Source organism: Panthera leo, chromosome B3, assembly GCF_018350215.1.
Source record: "Panthera leo isolate Ple1 chromosome B3, P.leo_Ple1_pat1.1, whole genome shotgun sequence".
NCBI lineage: Eukaryota > Metazoa > Chordata > Mammalia > Carnivora > Felidae > Panthera > Panthera leo.
In genome coordinates this window covers 30,614,394-30,637,384 of record NC_056684.1, presented here as the reverse complement: position 1 = coordinate 30,637,384, position 22,991 = coordinate 30,614,394, and the positions used below count along the sequence as shown (strand labels likewise).

Genomic DNA, 22,991 nt, shown 5'->3' with positions numbered 1-22,991 from the left:
GCTGTGATGTGCTGTTATTATTATTATTATTATTATTATTATTATTAATACATGGAAGAATAAACAGATAGCTGTGAAAATAAAAACATTTGTCTGTGTACCACCTAGAATCCCTTTGCTCTTGCACTCACAGTGGCAGATGTCCCACACTTTGAGAAGCACCGATCAGATGGAAGCCTCTTGGTAGCAGCTCAGAAAGGGATTTGGGGATTCACCTGAGAGGTCGAGGAAACTTGACGCTGGGGCGGAAACTCAGCCAGGGAGAGCTGCCTCCTTGGACTCCCAGCCTGAGTCCTGTGTCTGGGGGCCTTGCCAAGGAGACAGAACCCCCTAGTGCCCTCCCTGACTCGTGGAAGTGGCCCTTGGAGAATGGTGAGGGAGTAAAGCAGGAGAGGCTGGGGAAGGAAAGGATGGTGGGTGGGTGGGAGCTGCAGAGGGTCCTTGGGAACCAGGAGGCTGAGGCTTAGGCTCCAGGAGATGCCCCCTGGTGCTCTACCTGCACCCGTCTGTGGGGCCAGCCTCTAGGCCGGCCTCCTGGGCCAGGCTGGGAAGGCAGGCAGGCTCTGGCACTGGCTGGGTACCACGGTGTGCCAGGCCGTGTGCCCCCATCTCTGTTTGTCTTCCCAGTGGACCAGGTGGGAGGACTGGTGTCCCCATTTTACAGATGAGGGAAGTGAGGCTCAGAGACCTGACTGTCTCAAGGTCCTAGAGCCAGTGGGTGGGAAAGCATATTCAGAGCCCCTCCCCCCACTTGGAGCCAGAAACCCCATCATTCCCAGAGCCCCACCTGCCCCAGCTGGTGGTATATGAGTGTGTGTGTGTGTGTGTGTGTGTGTGTGTGTGTGTGTGAGAGAGAGAGAGAGAGAGAGAGAGCACTGTGTAAATTCCAGTGTGTGAGTGATGTATAAATGTGTCGGTAAGTGTATGTATGTATACATGTGAGAGCATGTATGTGTGTAAGCATGAGTACAAATGTGTCAGCGAGTGAGAGCACATGCGCACGCGCACGTGTGCGCGATGGATGTTTATTGCCCAGCCAGGTGTAATCAGACCCATTTGTGTGCATGGCCCCCTACTGCTCCCTAGAATTGTCCCCTGCTGCCTGGCCGTGGCTGACAGCTCATCTCTTTCTCCCACAGCCTCCTGTGCCCACAGGCCCTGAGGCTCCGGTGCCCACAGGCAAAGAGGGCGACTGAGTCAAACCCAGGCTGACCCCAGCCCATTTGCATTCCCCAAACGCCTGCCTGACCTGAGGTAAGAAGCCACTGTGGGCCGCAGGGCAGAGTGGGGGTGGCATGGGCCATGGGGGCAGGTATGGGGTCCCCAAGGGAGAGGCCGTAGGGAGGCTGTGGAAAAGTAGTCTTTCTTGGGGTGTCCCCATCTCTCTAGCCCCACATGAAGTCAGGTCCGGGAGCTTTGATCAGGTAGTGCCACCTTCTGTTAGCCCTTGCTATGGCAGGGCTCTGTCCGCTAGCTCAGAAGCCTGGAATGTTCTTCTGAGTGACGTGGTTTCATGGACGCACTGGCTAATGGGTTCCCGTGTTGTGTGGGAGGTCACTAATGGTGAGCAGAAGGGATTGTCCTTGGTTCTGTCACATTGTTGACCAAATGCGTGCATGACTTCAGGTCAGGAGGGAGCAGGAGCGTGTGGATTGAGACCGGGTCCGAGAAACTGTCAAGAGGAGCTGGTACTGGCTCCAACATGTGGACTTTAAACGGACCTCCAAGCCAGAGTCTGCGCACAGATCCAGACACCTTCGGGGCAGGCTGAGGCTCAGTGCCAGTCGTGTGCATGTGACAAGTACTGGCAGCCAGGTGACCTTGGCTTTGTGTGAGCAGTGCGGGTGGCCACTTGGATTGTATCATGAGGAGTAGGACATTCAGAATGTGGGAGGTGATAGGCCCTCCCACTGTGTCCCAGGTGGGGTAATATGGAGAAACTACAGCAAGTGCTGAGGGGGAAGGAAGGAGCTGGGCTGCTGCTTGACCTGACTCCTGGCTTGCTTGTGACCTTGGGCGAGTGACTTCTCCCCTTTATCTGGGCCAGTCTGCTGCTGTTCTTGACAGGCTTCTGGGACCCTTGAGAAAGCTGCTGAGGGACTTTGCTAAACAGAAGGAATGCTAGGGGAAGGCTGGGGGCAGCAGGCTGGACTGGACCGTTATCATTATTTTCAGAGGAAGGAGACCCAGAGGCTCTGTAGGGCAGTGGGCCTCGAACCCCATCTCCTGAAGGATTAGGTGAAAGCCATGGTGTGGCTGAGGCTCAGCCAACACTGTCCTCCCACCCAGGAAGCTGGTGAGGTGTGGCAGGAAGTAGACAGCTGGATTTCCTTCCAGAAACTAGGCCTTGCTTTGAAGTCCAGTTGTCTCTGTCAAGAGATTCTTGCTAATCAGTCAGTTCTGAGTGGAATGAGCAGCTAATTAGCCCCTCTGGTTTAACCTGTAATTGCTGCTGGGAGATGGGGAGAAGGATGTGGTCAGGGTTCTCCGCAGGGCTACCAAGGGCGATGGGAGGGGTGTGGGCAGGGGCGGAAGAGAGGCCGGGCTTTGCCCCTAGCCTCGTCAGGGGCCACAGTATCCTTCTTGCTGCCCAGGGGGACGGCACTGGGCACCAGGAAGCTCAGTGGGCAGAGATACACTAAGAAATGAATGCAGGGAGCTTGGAGGAGGGGAGGTCTGGGCTGAGCCTTGAAGGCTAACGGGTTCTTTTAAAATGTTCTAGTTTCCTGATTATTAAAAACAAAACAAAACAAAACAACACAACAGCACGTTCTCTATAGAAAATGTGAGTATTTGGGTGTTTTGCCTGTCAGTCTTTTACCAAATATGTATTTGTGACATAATTGGGATCAGACTGTACTGACTGTTTTCTAACCTGCCTTTTGTACTTAATACTATACCAAGCTCATTTTCCCATCATGAAATACTCTCTGTAATGTGATTTTTAATGGCAGCGTAATGTTCCAGCCTGTGTGTGGTATCTCTTGTGTAACAGTTCTGTTACATATTTTGATTGTTTCCAATGTGTGTCATTATAAATAGTGCCTGCATGAACAGGATGATGTATGTAGAGTTATGATGGGCAGACAGGGTTTAGGGGAGGGGGGGCCCAGGTGAAGCAAAGGTATAGAGGAAGGGGGCTTTGGAGTGTCTGGGGAGTGATGTGCCTAGGAGGGAGCCTCTGAGGTGTGCTGAGGGGCTGAGACCTGGCCCAGCCAAGCTCTGGAGGAAGCGAGGGCTGCCTTGCTGACTCTTGCCTCCCATGCCCGCTCCCCTGCCAACTCCTTTGGTACTCCCGTGGTAAGAGGGGAGGAGCAGGATGGCAGGGTGGGGGAAGGCCAGGCAAAGCTGAGGGTCCCAGATGCCGCAGCCCTTGACTTCTTGCTCACTGGCAGGATCAAGGGCATTTAAACCAAGCCCTTCTGTCTCTGGCGAGCCCTGCTCAGGTCTCCACCTTGCAGGAAGGGTGTACACACTGGCTCTGAACATTTATTGACTCCTGAATCAGAGAGACCCTCCTTCATCCCCGTGGTGGGCAGTGGGAGGTGACCCCTGACCCTGAAGAGCCAGGGAGGGAGGCTTGGCATGGGGTGTCACTCTTAGGAGGCTTCTCTGCCCTCTGAGTGCCCCATCCCCAGCTGGTGGCCCTATCCCCAGGACTCCCCTCCCTTGTGCACACATGTCCACCCAGCATGTGAATGAACCATGCTCAGTGGAATCACTTGTGGGCATGGCTCTGTTTCTCCCCAAAGACTGTGGGTCTCTTGGGGCCAACGTAGCCTGATTTTCCCCTTTGATCCCTTGTGATGAATACCAGGTACTGCACAAGTGCTTGCGGAAGTTGTTCGTTCTTTCAATGACTCGTTCATTGTTCATTCGACACATACTTATTGAACAGCTGCTGTGTGTCAGGCACCATTCTACATGTCCAGCATTCATGGGTGAATAAGTTAGACCAGGTCATTGTCCTCATGGCACTTAAATTCTAACAGAGTAGACAGGAAAAAACCAGATTAAGTAAATTCATCACATAAGGTTAGGAAGTAGTAAGTGCCATGGAGAGAAATAAGGCAGGACAAGAGAGCGGGCGAGCAGTGGAAGCCATTCTCTGCAGGGTGTCAGGAAAAGGCATCTCAGGTCAGGTGCCCTTGGAGCAGGGACCCGAGGAGAGGGGACAGGCCTCAGAGCTCGGACAGGCTCTGAGCTGGGTAAGAGGGGCTGAGAAAGAGGGCTTGCAGGGCCTTGAGTTAGTATGGATGGAGGTGATTTATGGCTCAGAGGCTCCTTCTCACTGTCCCATGGGGAAAAATCCAGGGTGGGGCAAGAGTAGAGGCTGGCAGGTGGCTAGGAAGTCCCAGCATCAGTCCAGAGAGAGATGGCTGGCAGGACCTGGGTGGGGGGCAGGTAGGTGTGGCTGATCATGGCAGGGTGAGGATGGGCTGCGGGCTAGGAGAGATCTAGGAGAGATCAGAGCCTGACAACAGGGTGGGTGGTGCAGTCTTTGACGGAGCAAGGGAGGGCCGGGGGACGGGTTTGGAGGGCAATGAAGAGTCCTGTTTGGAAGTGGTGTGTTTGAGATGCCAATATCCACACAGCTGCACAGACCACGGGTATGTGAGGCTGCAGCTGAGGCAGACGCTGGGGTTGGGTGTGTGAAGGAGGGAATTGTCAGCATCTGGTGAGGGGTGTTTTAAAGCTTCTGAGTCTGGACAAGGTCATGAGTCTGGGCCTCACTGCTTAGGGTGAATCCAGCCCCTGGAGGCTCCCTGCCCATGGGGGTGCCTTGCAGCTGGCTTTACCAGCCCAGAGAAACTGCATCCAGCCACCCTCCCAGCTGCTCCTCCCAATGGCCTAATGGTCGGCACTGTCATTTTGTAACATTCTTCAGGGCTGCTGTGGGCAGGAAATGGGGTGCGGGCCCAGGCCTCTCCCCCTTTCCCTGCAGAGGAGCGTCATCCGGTGAGTCTGGAGCAGCCCAGGCCCCTGGGAGCCCTACTGGTGGTCATTGCTGCAGGCCTGCCTTCATGCCATGCGCAGGGGCTCCTTGCTGTCTGCGGTGGAGCTCCAGACTCCTCCTCCTGGGTATTCAGGGCCGTTCATGATTTGGTTCCTGTCTTCCTTCTTTCCAACAAGTGACCCTTGTCCTCCGTCCCTGCACACACGAGGTTGGGTCTTCCCTTCCCTTCCCTCCATCTAGAAAACTTTTCTCATCACTAGCCAAACCCCGCCCTTTCCAGAATGCCTCCCCCGCTCTCATACCCACTTTGGCCCCTTTGAATGGCTGTCGTTACCTTTCATCTAGTGAGCTACCCTGTCATTTTACTGTCGTCATCCCTACTTTGTCTTAACCTTTGCTCTCCTCACCATCTCCTGCCTGTCTCCTGCCTGAGTGCCGCCCCTGCCCTCCACTGTTGAAGCTCTTCCCAAACGGAATCCGGCTCAAGCCCTGGAGCTCTCCGGGCTGGGGTCCCAAGCCTGGCTCTGCATCAGGACTACCCAGGGATGTTATTAAAGGGGGATCCTCAGGGGCCTGCAAGGACCTTCTGACCCAGAGTCACTGGGGGAACCCAGGAATCTGGATGGCTTACAAGCACCACAGTCACTCCTGATGGTTAGCCGGGTTGGGATGCCCCAACCCAGACTCAGACTGGGCGAGTGCAGGTGTCCCTGAGAGTCTGGCCTCTGACCTTTATGTACACTCCAGCAGGGATGGGGACCTCACTCTCTCCAGGCCAGCCCAGGCCTTGGAGCAGCTCTGATGTGGATGGAGCTCTTCCCTGTGCTGACTGAACTCAACCTGCCCCCCTCCTCCCCCACCGAAGCCTCTCTGGAGGGGTCTGGGCTCCACATGGGGCAGGGGCCGCGTTTGGCACTCAGAAGCTCTCCTTTCCTACTCGCAGGGCGCTGGGGGGACTACCATGAGGTGGGGACTCGGGTGATGTCTGTGGCTTGATGGGGGAGTCACCTTCTACCACGTCTGCCTGCCTGGAGCAGCTCCCCCAGTGTTGAGGCCCCGGTTGCAGTCACACCTCCAGCCCTCTGTGCCTCTCCGCTGACATCCCCCAGGTCTCTGTGCCTCTCTGCTGACCTAGTGGCCACCATGGGTGTTTCGAGAGCGTGTCCCATTCCTCATCTTATATCATCTTTATCACAGCCGTGTGGAAGGTGGATGCTGGTATGCCATCTGTCCTAATGAGTACTCATTTAGTGCCTATGCTGTGCCGAGCGGTGTGCTGGGGATGATGGCAACAAGCCAGGATTTAGAGAAGGGTGGGGGCTCATCTGGTGCCACCCAGCTGCTGAGGGCCCGAGTTAGCACAAAAGCCCAGGGGTGTGGGTGTCGCAGTGTGCTAGGTCTGGTGGACAAAGGATGGGGGTGCTTAAACGGACACTCGTCTCACAGCTCTAGAGGCTGGAAGTGGGAAATCACCGTGTCGGCAGGGCTCTGAGGGCAGGGGCTCTCTGTGACTTGTAGATGGCTGCCTTTCCCATGTCTTGCCCTATCGTCTTCCTTCCGTGTGGGTCAGTGTCCAGATTTCCCTTTCTTTTAAGGACACAGAGCCATATGAGATTAAGGGCCCACCCTACTCTGCTATGAGCTCATGCTAATTAATTAATTACATCTGCAATGACCCAGTTTCCAGATAAGCTCATTTTGAGGCATTGGGGTTTAGAAGTTCAACATGTCAATTTGGGGGGACACAACTCAACTCATAACAGTGTGCGAGTAGCCTAGGATTTCCACAGCAATGACCTGTCCCACAGTGGACCAGGCAGCCTGCGTGGTGGTGAGCATCTCATGCTGTGAGGGGTGCGAGGGGAGTGTCAAGGCTGCCCTGAGCCATCAGGGATACAGAGAGGAGATTCCGACATCAGGACCAGGACCTGGGCTTCTCGGAGGTTTGTTTCAGCTTAGCATATTAATGGGGGCCTAGGAACATGGCTCCTGGCGTGGGCCCCCCACAAGCCAGTCCCTGTGCACTCTGGGTGCAAGTCGGGGCTGGGACTCCCTGGCTGCTGCACCCCCTGGCTGGGTGAGCTCAGGCAGTTGTTTTCCCTGCTGGGCCTCAGTCTACCTGACTGAATTGTCACAGGCTTGTTTTTGTCATAGGCCTCTAGTGAGGCTTGAAGGAGAGAGTGAATAGGAAGCTGCTTTGCTTTTGTTCATTTTCTTTTTCTTTTTTTTTTTTAAATTTTTTAATGTTTATTTTACTTTTGAGAGAGAGAGAGCGAGAGAGAGAAAGAGAGAGACAGAGTGTGAGTGGGGAAGGGTCAAAGAGAGAGGGAGACACGGGGATCTGAAGCAGGCTCCAGGCTCCAAGGTGTCAGCACAGAGCCTGACACGGGGCTTGAACCCATGGACTGTGAGATCATGACCTGAGCTGAAATTGGTGCTTAACCGACTGAGCCACCCAGGCGACCCTCTTCTGTTCATTTTTATTTGTTGACTCTGTAGGTGTTATATTAAGTGCGGCTGTTTGCTAGGCCCTGTGCTGTCCCGGGGACACAGAGATGAGATGGTCATAGTCCCGGCCCTCAAGGAGCACACAAGACATGGTGGGGGGCAGGCGGGTGAAAATTAAGCCCCCTGTGGAGTCAGACTGCCTGGGATCCCAGTCCCAGGTCTGCCTCTCGCCGCTGAAGTTATGAATTCAGTCTGTTTACTTAAGTAAACAGGGCCTCAGTCTTTTCATTGGTAAATTGGGAACAATAGTAGCACCCGCCTTGTGTGGATTAGTAGGTTGGTGCACATAAGGGCTTAGAGCAGTGTCTGGCACATAGTAAATGCTCAATAAACATAATTCTAAGTCATCAGTACAGGACAGTGTGATAGAAGGTGGTAGAGGGGCTTATGGGGAGCTATGCATTGTTAGGCTCTGGGAACCCAACAGATGTGGCCCCTTGCTTGTGTGGGTGCCCTATCATCCTGTTAACCCTTTAGCCCTTTGCCACCTTTTGCTCTGAGTGTGGGATGGTGAGAGGAGAGGGATGTGGGGCAGGTGGGCCCAAAGGGAGAGGTTCGAGGCCTTCTTACAGTCACAGATGGGGGTCCGGAGGGCCTGTGCGGCAGCTGCTGCCACTCCTGCCTCTGCCTCTGGGGTGCTCTGCAGTCATGGAAGGGGTCCTGGGGTGCTTGGCTTTTGTTAGCCTTTGTGTTTAGTCCACGGGTTTCGTTTCGGGGGAGAGAAGATGGTGGGGAAGCCAAATTAAAATTCCGCTTCAAGAAGTGAACAACTTCCCAATTAAAGGATTCTTATTTGTGAGATGCCTTGGAGGCCTTTTCAATCAAGAGGCTCTTCTGAGTAAGAAAAGGGCTTGAGCTGGGGTTGGAGAGGCGGGGCGGAGCCTGAGCTGCAGCCAGTGGGGTGGGGGATGCGGAAGATGCCCAGCCTTGGGAACCATGGCTCTGTGTGATGGGTGCGGTAAAGCTGTAGCTCTTTTTTGCTCGCCAGCGGGGGGTGGGGGCTGGCATCGAGAGGGTAGAGAAGGGGGAACAGTCCCCACTCAAACCCCCTCAGCCCTTAAGCCCTCTCTGGCCCCAGCCTGCATGCACCAGTGCCCTCCACCAGGACCCTTCTCTCTTTCTCAGCCGGCCCTGTGCTCTTGCACTCAGGCCAGATGGAGCTGGGAGGAGGCTTGGGCGGGGTGTGTGTGTGTGTATGACAGTCTGTAATGGTGGAGGTGGCCTGGACCTTGTGCTTAGGGGCAGCCAGAAGGGGGGCAGCATCCTCTTGGCCTCTGAGATTGGTTCCCTGGTGCCTATGTCATGCCTGTTACCCTGATGCAGGCCCTCCTGGTGACATCTGGTTGTAGCTCTGGTGCTGTCTGGTGGGTGTGGCCACCTGCCTTTCGGCCTGGCACCCCACCCCTCACTAGCCAGCTGGTCTCCTGGGAGGCTGGATCTGCCCTGGTTTAGGCTGAGTATCTGCTGGGTGTCCCAGGAGGGACACATCCTCAGATTCTGCGAGAGTAAGCCAGCCTGGCTCAGCTATTGCCTGAACCCTATTTACAGATGAGGAGCAGAGGCTCAGTGAAGTGCGGTGACCCCTCAACACAGAGAGGGCTTCTTGCTGAAAGGGGCTTCTCTTCCTCTGTCCCCTGAGGCCTTCCAGGTCACTAAACAGAAAGGAGCTGGAGGGGACATTGGCCAAAGCCCTCCCCTCGGTGGACAGGCCGGGCCTTTAGCCCAAGCCCCACAGGGTCTGCCCCCAGGAGTTGCCAAGGTCATTTGAGGAGACCTGCCACGGATGGCTCCGCCATCCAGGTGATGTGGAGGGTGGCGGGAGTGTTTTCAGCCCACACCTGCCATCCCCCTCCCCTAGCATGTCCTACTTTCTGGGAGCCACTGCAGCGAGGCTGTCTGTGTAAATACCCAGAACTGGGAGAGCTGGGCCCCTCTAAAAGGTCAACAGACCATGTAGTTGCTCCCCAGAGCCAGTAATTGGGAGAGCATGATGCACTGGTTGGGGACAGGGAGGGGGCCATCCAGTAGCCAGGGAGAGGGTGGGCCATCGGGGAGGATGGGGTGGATGCTCCAGACCTCAGGGGAGTTGTCCTGCTCAGGCACTCTGACCAGGCTGGGAGCTGGCTAAGTTCCAGCCCTGCCACTTACTGTGTGTTCTTTTTTTTTTTTTTTTAAAGTATTTATTTATTTTGGGGAGAGCACAAGCAAGGAAGGGGCAGAGAGAGGGGAACAGAAGATCTAAAGTGGGTTCTGCTGACAGGCTGACGGCAGTGAACCCGATGCAGGGCTCAAACTCACAAACCGCGAGATCATGACCCAAGCAGAAGTCAGATGTCAAACCTACCGAGCCACTCAGGTGCCCCCAGCCTGTGTGTTCTTGAGCAAGTGACTTGCCTCTCTGGACCTCAGTTTCCTCCTGGGTGGCACAGATAACAGTGGAGCTGAGGTGGTAAGGGTCACAGAGGATAGTGTGTGTGATGTGGAGGGCTGGCGGGCCGTGTGTGTGGAATGTGGGTTTGTGGACTGTGTCTTAACACCATTTGGTGGGACTGGTCCCTGTTCCAGCCCTGCCTCTTGGGAGGGGCTTCACTTCTCTTAACCTCACTTTCTCCATCTGCATAATAGGCATATGATACCTTTCTCGCAGGGGTCTGTACTCCATCATTGGGTGTCCTCTTTGACCTTCCCCCGACTCATTTAATGAGCCCATTCTTCCTGAGTACCTGGTGGGGTTTGCCTGGGCTTGGTCGCCACAAAATGAGTAGGTGACATGGTCCCAGCTTTTAGTTAGCAATGTGAAGTTAAAGAGCCAGAGGAGATATGCTGTGAGGCCCCAGGAAAGGGAGATAGGAGCTGGAGATGTCAGGGAGGGCTTCCTGGAAGAGGCCAGACCTTAGTGTTCAGGAGGAATTGGGAAACAGGTGGGGCAGGGAGGAGTATACAGAGGGCAGGAGAGCAAGCGCAGGGCAGCTTGTGAGCTCCTGAGAGCAGGCAGTGGGAGGGGGTATAGGTCAAAGCCCAGAGAGGTCCCAGCCCTGGAGCCCTGATGGGGGTAGGGGAGTTGGGAGGGGGACAGCTGTGTCCAGACATAGGACAGGGGGACAACAAACATGCGGCCTCTATCCCAGCACGGAGCTTGGCACGGGGCCTGTGGGGAGGGTGGGATTCAGTGTAGGGTCCGTGCACAGACAGGAGTCCCCAGGCTGCAGGGGCTTAGGTGGGAGGTTTGAAAGCCTTGTGTGAGGCCTAGGAAGGGGCTGGTGGCAGCTTCCCAGAATGTCAGGGTAGGCCTGTGGGGAAGCTCTACCTGGAGCTGGGGGTCAGCGTGAGAGCAGTATCTAGCCACGATTCAGGAACCAGGAGGTCTGGATTCTTGAGGCCAAGAGACCAAGGAATGGAGAAATAGGAGGGTCTCTGGCAGGCTGCGAGGGCTGGAAAACTCACCTTTATTGAGCACCCACTGTGTGCCAGGTTGAGTCAGACTTGCTCTGAACTTGGGCTTGCACAACAGCCCATAGAGGGGGCTGGCACTTAGCCTCATCCTAAGGTGTTGGAAACTAGGCTGATTGGCTAGTGACTCACCTGCCCGGGTCATATTTCAAATCTGAACTCCAAACTTCTTGCCTTTTCAATGGCCCCACAGTACTCCCCAGGGCTGTGGTTTTTAGAGGCGATGACTTCAGACTTCCCTGGGTAAGCTCAGTAAAGGGACATCCAAATATGCGGTCTCCTTGGTTTTATCTCTCTTGGCGGGGCTCAGAGGTTGAGGGTGTGCCAAATGTCACGCAGCACTGGGGGCTGCAGTGCCTGGCTCCCTGGAGAGGAGATGTGTGCCCCTCACCTCTGTGGAGTGTGGTGGCCCCTGCCAGGCCCCACCAGGTCTATGGACAGAGGAGTCTTTCCATCCACGAGCCAACTCAGGTCTCTTAGTCACTGAGGGAGGCTTTAAAATCTCAGCCCCAAATTAAAACCTATGAGTGCTTCAAAACAATGAAAAATTTCCCTAATAAAAGAGGAGGCACACTCAGGCATGTCCTAAATGAATGGAGTGACTTCCGGGATTAATCCAGGATGTATGGGAGGGCGCCCAGCCGGGAAAAGCGTGCGATGGAGATTGTAACAAATTGTTTGCTCTCAAGAGGAATAATTCTTAATGTGCACTGGCCGCAAGCGGAAGGCACCTTGGCCGCTGGCAGCCACAGTCCCTCATTAGCTGGCCCTGAGCAGGGTCTCCGCTAGGGCGGCCTTACCTCTAGGCCTCTGGGCCTTCAGTGATGACCTTCCAACCCCATAAGCCAGTTGAGTGGGAGTGAGTGGGCCCCAAATCTGTCCTTAGAGCGCCTGCCCCAGGGCCTTTAGAATCCTGCTTTCTCTCCGGGCTCTGTGCCCTTGGCTAGGTGGGAGGGGCGGTGCTTGCTGAACAGTATTTCCTCCTCCCCTGCTGTGTGCAGGCTCTTCCTCTAGGACCTCCTGAGACTCAGGCCTGCCCATTCCTCCACCTCGGATCACTCTGGGCATCTCTGCACAGACGTGTCTCAGTTTACCTGTCTGAGCTTGGGCAAGTGCTTCCTCCCCAGCTCTCTGGTCTCAGGCACAGGAGGAGGTGGGGGCAGCACAGTTCTCCCCAGCCAGCCCTCCAGCCTCTTCCTTAGTCTTAGTGCTGAACCTGGGGAAAAGAGGCTAAGCCAGTTCTCACTGTGGAACACCACCTCTAAGGTGTGAATGCTGGAGAAAGGCCTCCTGTGGCTCACTTCCCACCCCCAGCTGGGGTGTGGCCCGCACAGAGACAAGAGCACCAGTTTCTGAGTGAGACAACCTGAAATTTGGGCCCTAGCTCTCCACTCTCCAACTGTGGCACCCAGGCACCCACGGTCTTTCCCAGCTTCCTCGTCTTTAAGATGGGAATCTTTTTACCCTCACCATCGGCTCACAGTTCTGAGAGCACGATCTCATTCAGCCACACAACAGTCCTAGGGAGTGGGTCCTGTTATCATCCCCACTATGCATTTGAGGAAACTGAGGCTCAGAGAGGTCAAGTGAGTTGCACGGAGTAAGGTTGGACCACGACTCAGACCTGGGTCTCTGAGTCCCTGTCACTGCTTCATAAAGTTGTTTAGAGAAAGGGGCCCAGATCGTGGGTGCTGCTCTGTAGACCTCGTCTCCACCTGCTCCCTTTCCTCTGCTGAAGAGGTGCTGAGGCCCTTCAGAGGTTGAGGCAGGAGACACTGGGAACAGGGAGCCCCGGCCCCCTTCTGGCCAACCCCCTCTGGCGTACAACTGACCTGTCCTTTTATGCATCCATTCACTTATCAAGCGTTTACGAAACACCTACTAAATGCCAGGTGCTGTTCCAGGTCCTGGGGAAATAGCACGTAGAACGTTACACACACTGATTCTGCTCTCAGGTGGTTTCTATTCTTGTGAGAGTGAGTGAGCCAGACCACGAATAATTCGGATAACATCAGATGGCGATGAGATTGGGAGGGAAGGAAACAGGACGATGAAATAGGGAATGGCTGGGGTAGGCTGGGTGGCTTTGGAGCAGGAGGCATCCAGGCAAAGCCTTTCTGAAGAGGTAGTACCGAAGCCAAGACCTCATGTCTGAGAAGAAATGGCATTCCAGGCGGGCTGAACTAGGCAGAGGCCTGGTGGTGGGAAGGAGCTGGGTGTGTTTGAAAACCAGGAGGAAGATAGCATGGCTGGCAGTGGGGAATGAGGGAGAGAGGGAGGAGGAGGGGGGGAAATGGGAGGGGGTGCTCAGAGACCCTACTGAGGAGCAGGTTTTATTCAGAGTACAGTGGGAAGCTCTGGAGAGTGCTAAGCAGGAGAGTGACAGGATCTGATTTGTGCTTTTCAAATCTGGCCACCGTGGGGAGAGAATGGATTAGAGTCGGTGGCAGGGAAAGCAGGGAGCCTGGGGGAGGCAGGTGCAGGGTCTGGAGGAGAGCCGTGGGGTCATAGCTGGGGGTGGCTGCTGGACCGTCCCAGTATTGGGACCTACTGCACGTCTGTAGATGCTCTCAGAACGGCTTCTCACAGGCTCATCACACTTCTTCCAAGGTCAAAGGCTTTGCTCTATACACTGGGTCATCTCATTGCCAAGTCTGTTTTTCAGATGAGGAAATTGAGAGGCTCACCTCAGTCCCACACACGGCCTTCCTGCAGACGTCCAGCATTGACAGGAGGGTGGCAGGGAAACTTGGGGATCCCGGCACCATCTCCCGCTGATGCCTGGCGTGTGTGTGTGCGTGCACGCACGTGCGCGCCCACGAGCATGCGCGAGCGTCAGGCCCATTAACAAACAGAGAAATAAATTAACAAGTATTCAACCCACCAAATGTTCCTTCTGTTCTGTATAATAGAGCATGGGAACATAATTTTCCCCTGGAGCAAATTGCTACAGCTGAACCTGCTCCTCATTTTCCTCCAAAAACTGCTTAAAATTCTGGAATGCTTGTTGATTTTCGGGTCCTCTCCCTTTCTGCCTCCTGTCTGCACCCCCCAGGCTGCTTCCCTCTGCCTTCCCCATGCAGGGCCTCAGAGGAGCCAGATTGCCACAGAATAAGAGGCCCCACCCTACTGACAGGAGGAACCCGGGGAGCAGCAGCTCAGGCCAGGGGCACAGAGGGTGAGGGACGTTGGGTGTGCTGAACTTGAATGAAATGCCCAGGGCTGGCAGAAGGACCAGTTGCTTCCTATTGTGCCCTGCCGTAGACATGCTGTGCAACCTTGGGCGCGTCACTGTCCTTTCTGGGCTTTATTTTCCAAAACACACCTGCTGTTCCAAATGAGCACACCTTGTGGTATACTGAGCGCTCTGAAAATTGAACCACCTCCTTCTGAGGACGCCATGTTCAGGGAGTGGGATGCTCCCCTTACCTATTCCCGGGCCCTCCTGTGGAGCCTTTGGAATCAGAGACTCTTGCCCTGCTTCTGAAACCCTCTAGGGCGTTTTTAATTTTCTTAAAGCAAATTAATTTTAATCCACTTTAATTAAACGTGTCTTATAAAAGTGTGTATTTATTTACAGACCTTCTCTTTCTCTGCATAGCCTAACCATTTCTGTCACTCAGAGCCCACTCCAGGTCTCCATTTGCAGGCAGCCCCCTTAGGGGTGAGAACCTGGGATCGGGGGAGGCCCCTGCATGCTGAATCCTGGCTGGCTTGGGTCAGGCTGAGTTACCTTTCATGGTGGCAGAAAGGGAAGTGGGGATCCTGTGCCCGGGAGCCACAAAATTCCAACCTCCTACCCCTAGCTCGAAGAGTCTGGCTATACTTTGTGGAAGATGCAAAGATCCATCAATCCCACATCTGTCTCTGTGACCCTCAGCAGAGGAGTTAAACTCCAAAGAAACTGCCGAGGCTTCTCGGGTCTGGTGAAGGATGAGCCTTGTCTGGAGTCCACAGCTCTAGCTGGCCAGACTCTGGCCTGTCTCTGAGCCATAGGACAGCCCCAGACTGTGTCTCCTCCAGGAAGCTCCCCTTGACTTCACCATTGTCTTAGCCTGCTTGGTTGCTATAACAAAGTACCATAGACTGGGTGGCTTGAAATTAATTTTGTCACAGCTCTGGAGGCTGGAGGCCTGAGATCAGGGTGCCAGCATGGTTAGGTTCTGGTGAGCGCTCTCCCTGGCTTGCGGATGGCCGCCTTGTTGTGTGCTCAGACAATAGAGAGAGACAAAGAGGTATTTCTGCTGTCTCTCTTTTTTTCATGTTTATTTATTTTTGAGAGAGAGAGAGAGTACGAGCAGGGGAGGGGCAGAGAGAGAGAGAGGGAGACACAGAGCATGAAGCAGGCTCTGAGCGGTTAGCACAGAGCTTTATGTGGAACTTGAACCCACGAACCATGAGATCGTGACCTGAGCCGAAGTTGGGCATTTAACCAACTGAGCCACCCAGGCGCCCCGTGCCATCTCCCTTTATAAGGGTGCTAATCCTATGAAATTAGGGCTTCACTCTTACGACCTCATATAAGTTTGATTATTTCCTTACTGCAAATATAGTCACGTTGGGGGGTTAGGGATTCAGCATATGAAATTTTGGGGGAAAAATTCAGTCCCTGAGGCCATCCCTGCACTCCTGTCTCCTGGCTACTGTGGAGCTGCACAGTCTAGCATTTGTTGTAAATCGTTGGCTTTAATTTTCTCCAAGGTCTCCTCCCAGTTCAGTCTCCCAGTACAGTCCTGGGAATACTGGAGGGGTCCAAAATGGCACTGTGGCTTGAGCTGCTTCCTGGCTGAGGCTATGATGAGTGGTGAGTGGTACTCTACCCCACCCTCTCCCCGTGTTGGTTGTCTGAGGTAGGGGAGCCTCCAGACAGCCTCACCTGCCATGTCCTTTGTTTCAGTGGCCCACCATTGTTCTCAGTGAAAGTTTAATCCCCCCTGGCATGCTTTCCAAGGCCCTTTGACCCTAGCCCCTGCTTCACCCCTTTAGTCTGTTTCCTGTCCTCTCCCTTGTCCCCAAACATGTCTTATTCATTTGTTTCCTGTTTTTGTAGCTGCTGTTCCTCTTGCTAAGTGTGAAGTATCTCCTCATCCGGTCAGTAAACTCCTAGTTATCCTGCAAAGCCCTTCCAAGCACAGCCTGCCCTGATCCCCTAGGCCGAGTTGGTCTCTCCCTCCTCTGAACACCCATGACACTCTGGGCTAACCTGCCACACTGTGCTTAACACCCTGGATGGTCCTTGTCTGGGGCTGTGTCTGGTTAACCCCTGGGTCCCAGTACCTCCTCGGTGCCTGGCTCCATAATTGTCTGTGGAGTGAATGAATGAATATTTATTGAGCACCTACTAGTCGTGGGAGGCTGGACCTCAGAGGCTGTCATCATGGAGCTTACACTCAACAAGATGCATAAGCAACATATGTGTGGAGTTAGTGATAATGTCAAGTAGAAAAAGATAAATCAGGGAAGGAGGGAGAGGAAATGTGAGGGGTGGGGGTGCCCCCGTTGAGAAGGTGACTTTTAGGTAAAGACCTGAAGGAGGTAAGGGAGCCACGTGGATACCTGGGGAGAGTGTTCAAGGCCAAGGGAACAAGTACCCCCGGGTGGGAGCATGCCTGACCTGTGTGCAGAGCAGGGGGGAGGCCGTAGTGGCAGGGGAAAGGGGAAGGGGAGAGGGGGGTGGGAATTGTTACCAGAAAGCAAACGGGGCTGGAACTTGCAGACTGTTGTCAGAACTTAGGCTTTAGCTCTGAGTGAGACAGGGGTCACTGTCTCACTTTTGATAGAGTGACATCTGTGACTTGGGTTTTCAGAGTCCCTCTGGCTGCTGTGTTGACACCGTGGGAGGTCGGTGTCCAAGGAGGAGGCTATCGCAGTAATCCAGGAGGGAGGGATGGTGGCTTGGACCAGGACTGTGGCTGTGGGGATGGTGAGAAGTGCTCCGATTCCGGAGAGACTTTGAAGGTAAAGCCAACAAGACTTGCTGGTGGTGGGTCACCTGTGGGGGTGAGGGAAAGAGGGAACTCAGGGCTGACCCCACGGTTTTGGGGCTGGCTAGCTGGGGGATTCTACTCCCTGGATCAGAATCAGGCTTAGGGTGAAATGAGGCACTCAGCTGTGATCAGGGAAGTTTGATGCACCTGTAAGCCATCTAGGAGGGGTGTTGAGTAGGTAGTTGGTGACTGTGGCAGGCTAAATAATTCCTCCAAACAAGTCAGTGTCCGAATCCTCGAAACCGGTACAAATTCCCTTATATGGAAAAAGTCTCTGCAGATGTGACTAAGTTAAGGCTCTGGCGATGGGAAGATTATTCTGGATTGTCACAACCATTCGTGTCCTTATAAGGGGAGGCAGAAGGAGACTGACTACAGAGAGGAGAAGGCTGTGTGACCACAGGGGCAGAGGTTGGTGTGATGTGGCCACAAGCCAAGGAGTCCTGACAGTCACCAGAAACTGGAGGAAGCAAGGACTGGATTCTCCTCTAGGGCTTCTGAAGGGTACAGGGTCTGGCTGACAGCTTGATTTGGGCCCACTGGAACCAATTTTGGAGTGGTGGCCTCCAGACCCGTGAGAGAATACGCTCCCGTGTTTTAAGTCACCCAGCCTATGGCAGTTCTGGCCGCCCTAGGAACTGGTACAGGTGTAACCGGCCTGGAGAGAGGGTGAGTGATGTGCCCTCAGTGTCCCGGCCCAGGAAGAGAGGGGTGCGTGCCCTCCTGCGGGCTGTGGGGTCAGAATGCCCACACCAGTGGCATCACACCTCCACCAGGAGGGTGGCAATGCTGGTGGTAACCGTGCCTCTGCGTCCTGCCCGCCCCGTGCCGGTGGTGCACTCGGTGCCGACTCAATCCTGGGGGGCGGGCGGGGTGGTTGGGAGGCTGCAGCCAACACCTGCCGTGGGTCAGGGCCAGCGCCTGGGCTTCTTGCCTCTACTGTTATCTCAGTGGTGAGGGACATCTCTGCAGGGTGGGCTCTGAGGAAGGGGCTGAGTCTCCCTGGGGAGTTGTGGGGTGGGGGTAGGGGTGGGCCAGCCTCACCCGGCCAGGCTAGAAGGCAGCTCTGAGCAGAGCCCTTACAAACTGGGCTCTGAGACCAGCCTGCTTGGCTTTGAATCCTGGATCCTCTACCCACGAGCTGGGTGGCCTTGGCTGTGCCTCAGTGTCCCGTCTGGACATTGGGTGTATTAGTAGTGCTGACCTCTTAAATTATTACATGTAAACGTATAAAATGCTTAGAACATGTCAGGTTTTAATCCTTAGGCCTGGGGGTGGGGGCAGGGCTGTGGTAGAGGAGCTTTACGGTCCATGGTTTTGGGTTTGAATCCCAGCTCCCTCATGGACCAGTTGTGCGACCTTAGAGGCTCTGTTTTCTCTTAATGCTGGCTGCCTGCAGGGCCATTGGGAGAAGGACTTGGTGGCTGATATGTAATGGGCCTGTTATGTTGGGCTCCCAAGTTGGGGGCTCAGCCAGGGTTGGCTCCCATCCCTCCTTCTCAGCTAATTCCTGGGCAGGTGAACCATCCCCCAGCCCACCTGCACTGTGAGCAGATTCTCTCTTAGGGCAGCAAGGGGTGCACGGTCGAGGGGGGGGGCCAGGGACTCTGCAGTGGCCCTGGGTGTGGCAGGAGCATGGCCAGGGCAGCCAGAGTAAAGCCTTAATGCATCCATTAACTTGCTGTGACTGTGTGTTTGTGATTCAGCGGCCTCAGCAGCAGCAATGTATTCAGGCCCTGTTAGAATCTGCAGGGAAGACATGTGGTGATATTTACAGCCCAAATCTCTGTCCTCATAAAGGGAGGCGGTGGTAGGGGTTGGGAGGGGGAGGGAGGGGCTGGACTTTCTGATAATGTCATAAATGGAGTCTGTCTCCCTGGAAACGGCAGTGGCGGTGGCGGCCACAGGCTGACAGATGTGCACGCTGTAATATGGGCCCATGGTGGTAGTGGCGGGGACATTGGGAGGGATGGATGGGCTGTAACTCACCAAGCCTGGGGCTTGGGGACAGCCGTCTACAATGAGAGCATGGTGGGGATGCCGATAGAGGGATGGGGGCTTGGAAGTGGGTATCTGGGGGACCCTGGGGTGCCTGCTGCTGGCCAGGGTCTGGGGGAGACCCTCCTGCCTCTGGCCTCTGGCCCAAGGCCAACCTCAGAGATAAGCCAAGCTGTTAGGGAGACATTGTCAGAGTTACAGGCCTTCCCCAACTCTCTAGTGATGGGCACACGGGACCCACCTGTACAGTGTTGTTCTAGGCCTAGAGAGGCACGGACATAGGGTGGAGTGCCGGAGAACCTTGGTTCAGGCTATGGGAGGCTGTATCACAAGGAGCAGCAAATCTTGTGTGAGAGAGTTGATGACTAGAAGGCCCAGACATGCCTGGAATGCTCAGCCCTGTCCATGGCTGAGTGTGTTGGGTCCACACAGCCAGAGCCCCTGGGACCAGGGCTTTACCCAAGTTGTCTCGTTTCAGAGAGAGTGGGGAGCTAGCCTTCAGTCATCCAGCCAGTCAATGCTCTAGTCTGGACCCTACTTTGGCCAAAAGGGACACTGGGAGGAAGTGGGAGGCAAGGAGGGACTGGGACCCGTGAGCTGGAAAATGGCAGGCTTGGGGCAGCTCCTGCTATCCAGCAATTTCTGAGGGGCAGAACCCTTCCCCCAAATCCTGGCCTGCGATGGGGACCAGCTGCCCAAGGGCAGAGCCCAGTCCAGGGAGGGACATTCCCATTAGAATTCCAGAGGGCCAGGCTGCTTTGGGTGGTGGTGAGCGTGCTGTCAGCAGAAGTATGAAGAAAGCAGGGGCTTGATAGGCATGGCTGAGGAGACTGGGAAGGGAATTCCTGATGGAGAGAGGGGCAGCTCTGGGGGACTGCCATCCTGAGTTCTAGGAGATACGCCAGCCCATGACATGAGCTGGGCCTGTGGCTCTGCTCTGCTCACAACATGCGTTGCATCTGAGCCCCAGGTCCACATTGCGGGAGACCTATGTTCTAGTGCCGGCGTGGCCCTGCCTTGCTGTGTGACTTTAGGTGGAGCCCTTGGCCTCTCTGGGGCAGAAACAAGGAGCCCTGGGGCTGTGAGCTGGGAGCTGCTGTGGAAGGACCTTAGGGCCTGACCACAGGGCGCTGACTCCAGACCCTCTTGGACACTTTTCCTGCATAGATGGTTGGACCTGGGGAAAGGGCGAGGCCAGACATCCAGGAGCACAGATGGATGATCTCTGTGACCTGGCTCAGGGCTCAGCGTGGGGTCAGCAAGCCGCTTTCCATTTGCTGCTGCTGAGGAGCTATTGGCGCCGCGACCTGTGGGCCTACTGCTCTCATTACTGATCTGTGCAGCCGGGGCGGGTGGGCCGCCGGACTGTGTGTGGTGGGTACTCACGCTCAGCTCGGGGGTGGGCACCGGGGTTGTGTCTGTGGGTGCAGTGTGCGCGGGTGTGTGTGCGGGCGCACTGGGTGCTGGGGGTGGGAGCAGGCCCCTGCGGGATGCCGCGTAACCAGAGGTGTGTGCATTGACTCTAAACTGGTAGGCGCTCATCACGCAGTGTTGTTTTAGTTTCAGGGGTACCGTAACTGATTCAACAGTTCCGTACGTTACTCAGTGCTCCTCATGATAAGTGCACCCGTAATCCCCTTCATCTAGTTCCCTCATCCCCCTACCCAGCTCCCCTCTGGTAATTAATTAAAATAAAAAACTCAAAAAAACCCCACAAAACCCTGGAAGGTACTTGAGGGGCAGTGGGCCCTGCCCGGGGTGAGGTCGGCAAGGGGCTGGGGGGCTTGGCTGGGGATGGAGTAGGCCTCGGGCAGTAAGTAAGGCCTGCCAGGCACAGTCAGGTGCAGCCGGTGCGAGCCCAGTGTTTCATGTGAGCGAAGGCCCACACTCTCCTGCTCACCTGAGGAGCCAAGAAAACTTTCTGGGAAATCTAGGGACACTCCCTGCGCCCTCTCACCTCCCCACAACTGTCCCACCGTGGCCTCTGGCTCGCCTTGCCTGTTCTCCCCAGAGAGGGCACGGGCTGGCCTGCAGCCCCGTGGAGTGTGGGCTTCCCGCCTTGGGAGCAGCTGAGGAGGGCAGCAGGCTGGGGTGGGCTCCCCATTTGGGATTGTGTGTACCTGTTGCTGTGCCGGTCAGAGCTCATGAGGGGTTATGAGCCCACCCAGCAGTCATGACTCAGTGACCCCTTTGGGGCCATGGGTTTGTGGGCCTGAGGAGGGATATTGCTTATGAGGGCTGGAGGGAGCCTGAGCAGTGCTCTCAAGATTTAAGGGAGGGGCAGGTGGGGCTTGGGGACCCCTGAGTAAATGGTAGGGGGGTGCCTCTGAGCACAGGGAGAGCAGCTGCTCCTCTGGCAGGTTCCCAGGGTGAGGGCACTGGAGAGCTGGGCTCTGGGCAGGGCCTCTGGAGGGAGGCTGGTTGGCCCCCAGTGAGTTTCCAGGGCTGTGAAGTGGGATCAAGAGCCCTATTCCTGGGGTGCTGGGGTGGCTCAGTCAGGTACGCGTCCGACTTTGGCTCAGGTCCTGATCTTGCAAGTCTGTGAGCTCGAGCCCTGCATCGGCCTCTGTGCTGACAGCTCGGAGCCTGGAGCCTGTTTCGGATTCTGTGTCTCCCTCTTCCTCTGCATCAACCCCACTCAAGCACTGTCTCTCAAAAATAAATAAATGTTAAAAAAAATGAAAAAAAAAGCCCTATTCAAAGCTTCTCATTCTTTCAGGCTGTGTGACCCCCAGCAAGTGCCTTATCCCTGTGTGACACTGTGTAATGATAGTTCCTGTCTCATAGGGCCCCTTGTGCTGGAAGGTGCTGAGAGCTGAAGAATCATGCGTGCGGCTGGGGCTGGAGTCAGGCTGGGGTGCGTGGGCTTCCATGATGGGAAGTCTGGCTGCCCCTGTGCAGATTTCACCTATCAGCTACCACTCACTTGGCTGAGATTCACCTCATCTGTTAAGGACCTTGAGAGGGTGAACCTCTTGGGGCTCTTATACCATTTAGTCAAGCCCTGCGCACAGTAGGTCATCATCTTTATAGTATAAGGATTTAAACGTTGGTCATCATCTTTATAGTATAAGGATTGAATGTACTTGGAGCTCAAGGCGCCTCCCTGCCCCCACCAGGCTGCTTCCTCTGTGCTCTGTCTGTGCCAAGGCCTCCTAGGAACAGAGTATCCAGGGCTCCTTAGGTCCCAGCAGTCACATAGGCCAGCCTCCATAGCTCAGATGTGGAGACGGAGGCCTCAAGGGAGAGGGCCACTGCGGGGGACCTGGGCCCTGTGCTCGAGAACCAGGTGAGGCTGAGTTGTAGAAGTTTGGGGGATGGTAGGAGGGGAAGGAGAGACTGAAGCCCGCTCCCAGGGCCCCCCAGCTCCCATAGCCGAGTTGGTTCCTGCTAATTAGCGCCTTAACGAACCATGCTAAGGCACTCTCCCCAAGCCTGCTCCCAGACAGATAATTACAATGATTTTTTGGCTTCTGGGGGGAGGGGCAGCTGGAGGTGGTGGGGGAGAGGGCTTTTCTGGCTTTTTTACTGCCCACAGGGATTTTCAAACCTACCCACTCTTGCCTCATTTGGAACAGGAAAAAAAGTGTTAATGGACCTTTTTCTGCAGCTGAGAGGGACAATTTATGATAGAGGTGACAAACTTCATTTTAATGAGAGGCAAATTCTACTTTACCTTAAACTACAGATTTCCCCCAGTTGTCTGTGGATGTGGGGCATTGAAAGTGGAAGCTGAGGTGTTGGGTTGGAGGGCCTGGGAGTGGGCTGACTACACAGGGAAGAGGTCCCCGCCCGGGCCTCATGCTTAGTGTGTTCACACACAGGTTCCCTCTTTTTCAGGGAGTGCTTATGTCCTCCATTTATGGAAGAAGAAACTGAGGTTGAGAGACGTGCAAAGACTTGCCCCTAACCGCTTTGGAATTTTGAATCAGGCTGACATCACGTTCTGTACTGTCACTCCTCTGTCTTCCTGCCTGACCCAGGGGGTGTGGGAGTCCAGCCAGGTCACTCCCAGGGGCGGGGACAGGGAGTGCAGGTTAGAGAAGGCTGGCCAGCTCTGGCCCTGGAACACCCGTGGTCGCACTGACCAG

The 22,991-nt window shown here is 55.1% G+C and overlaps 1 long non-coding RNA gene across 1 annotated transcript in view; it reads left to right on the top strand.

Moving 5' to 3' along the window:
* The first annotated feature begins 1,011 nt into the window (after positions 1 to 1,011).
* LOC122221762 overlaps positions 1,012 to 22,991 on the top strand; it is a 109,631-nt gene continuing 87,651 nt past the window's right edge. Inside the window, exon 1 of the long non-coding RNA XR_006203426.1 lies at positions 1,012 to 1,254. This is a non-coding gene — a long non-coding RNA (uncharacterized LOC122221762). The remainder of the gene's footprint in view (positions 1,255 to 22,991) is intronic.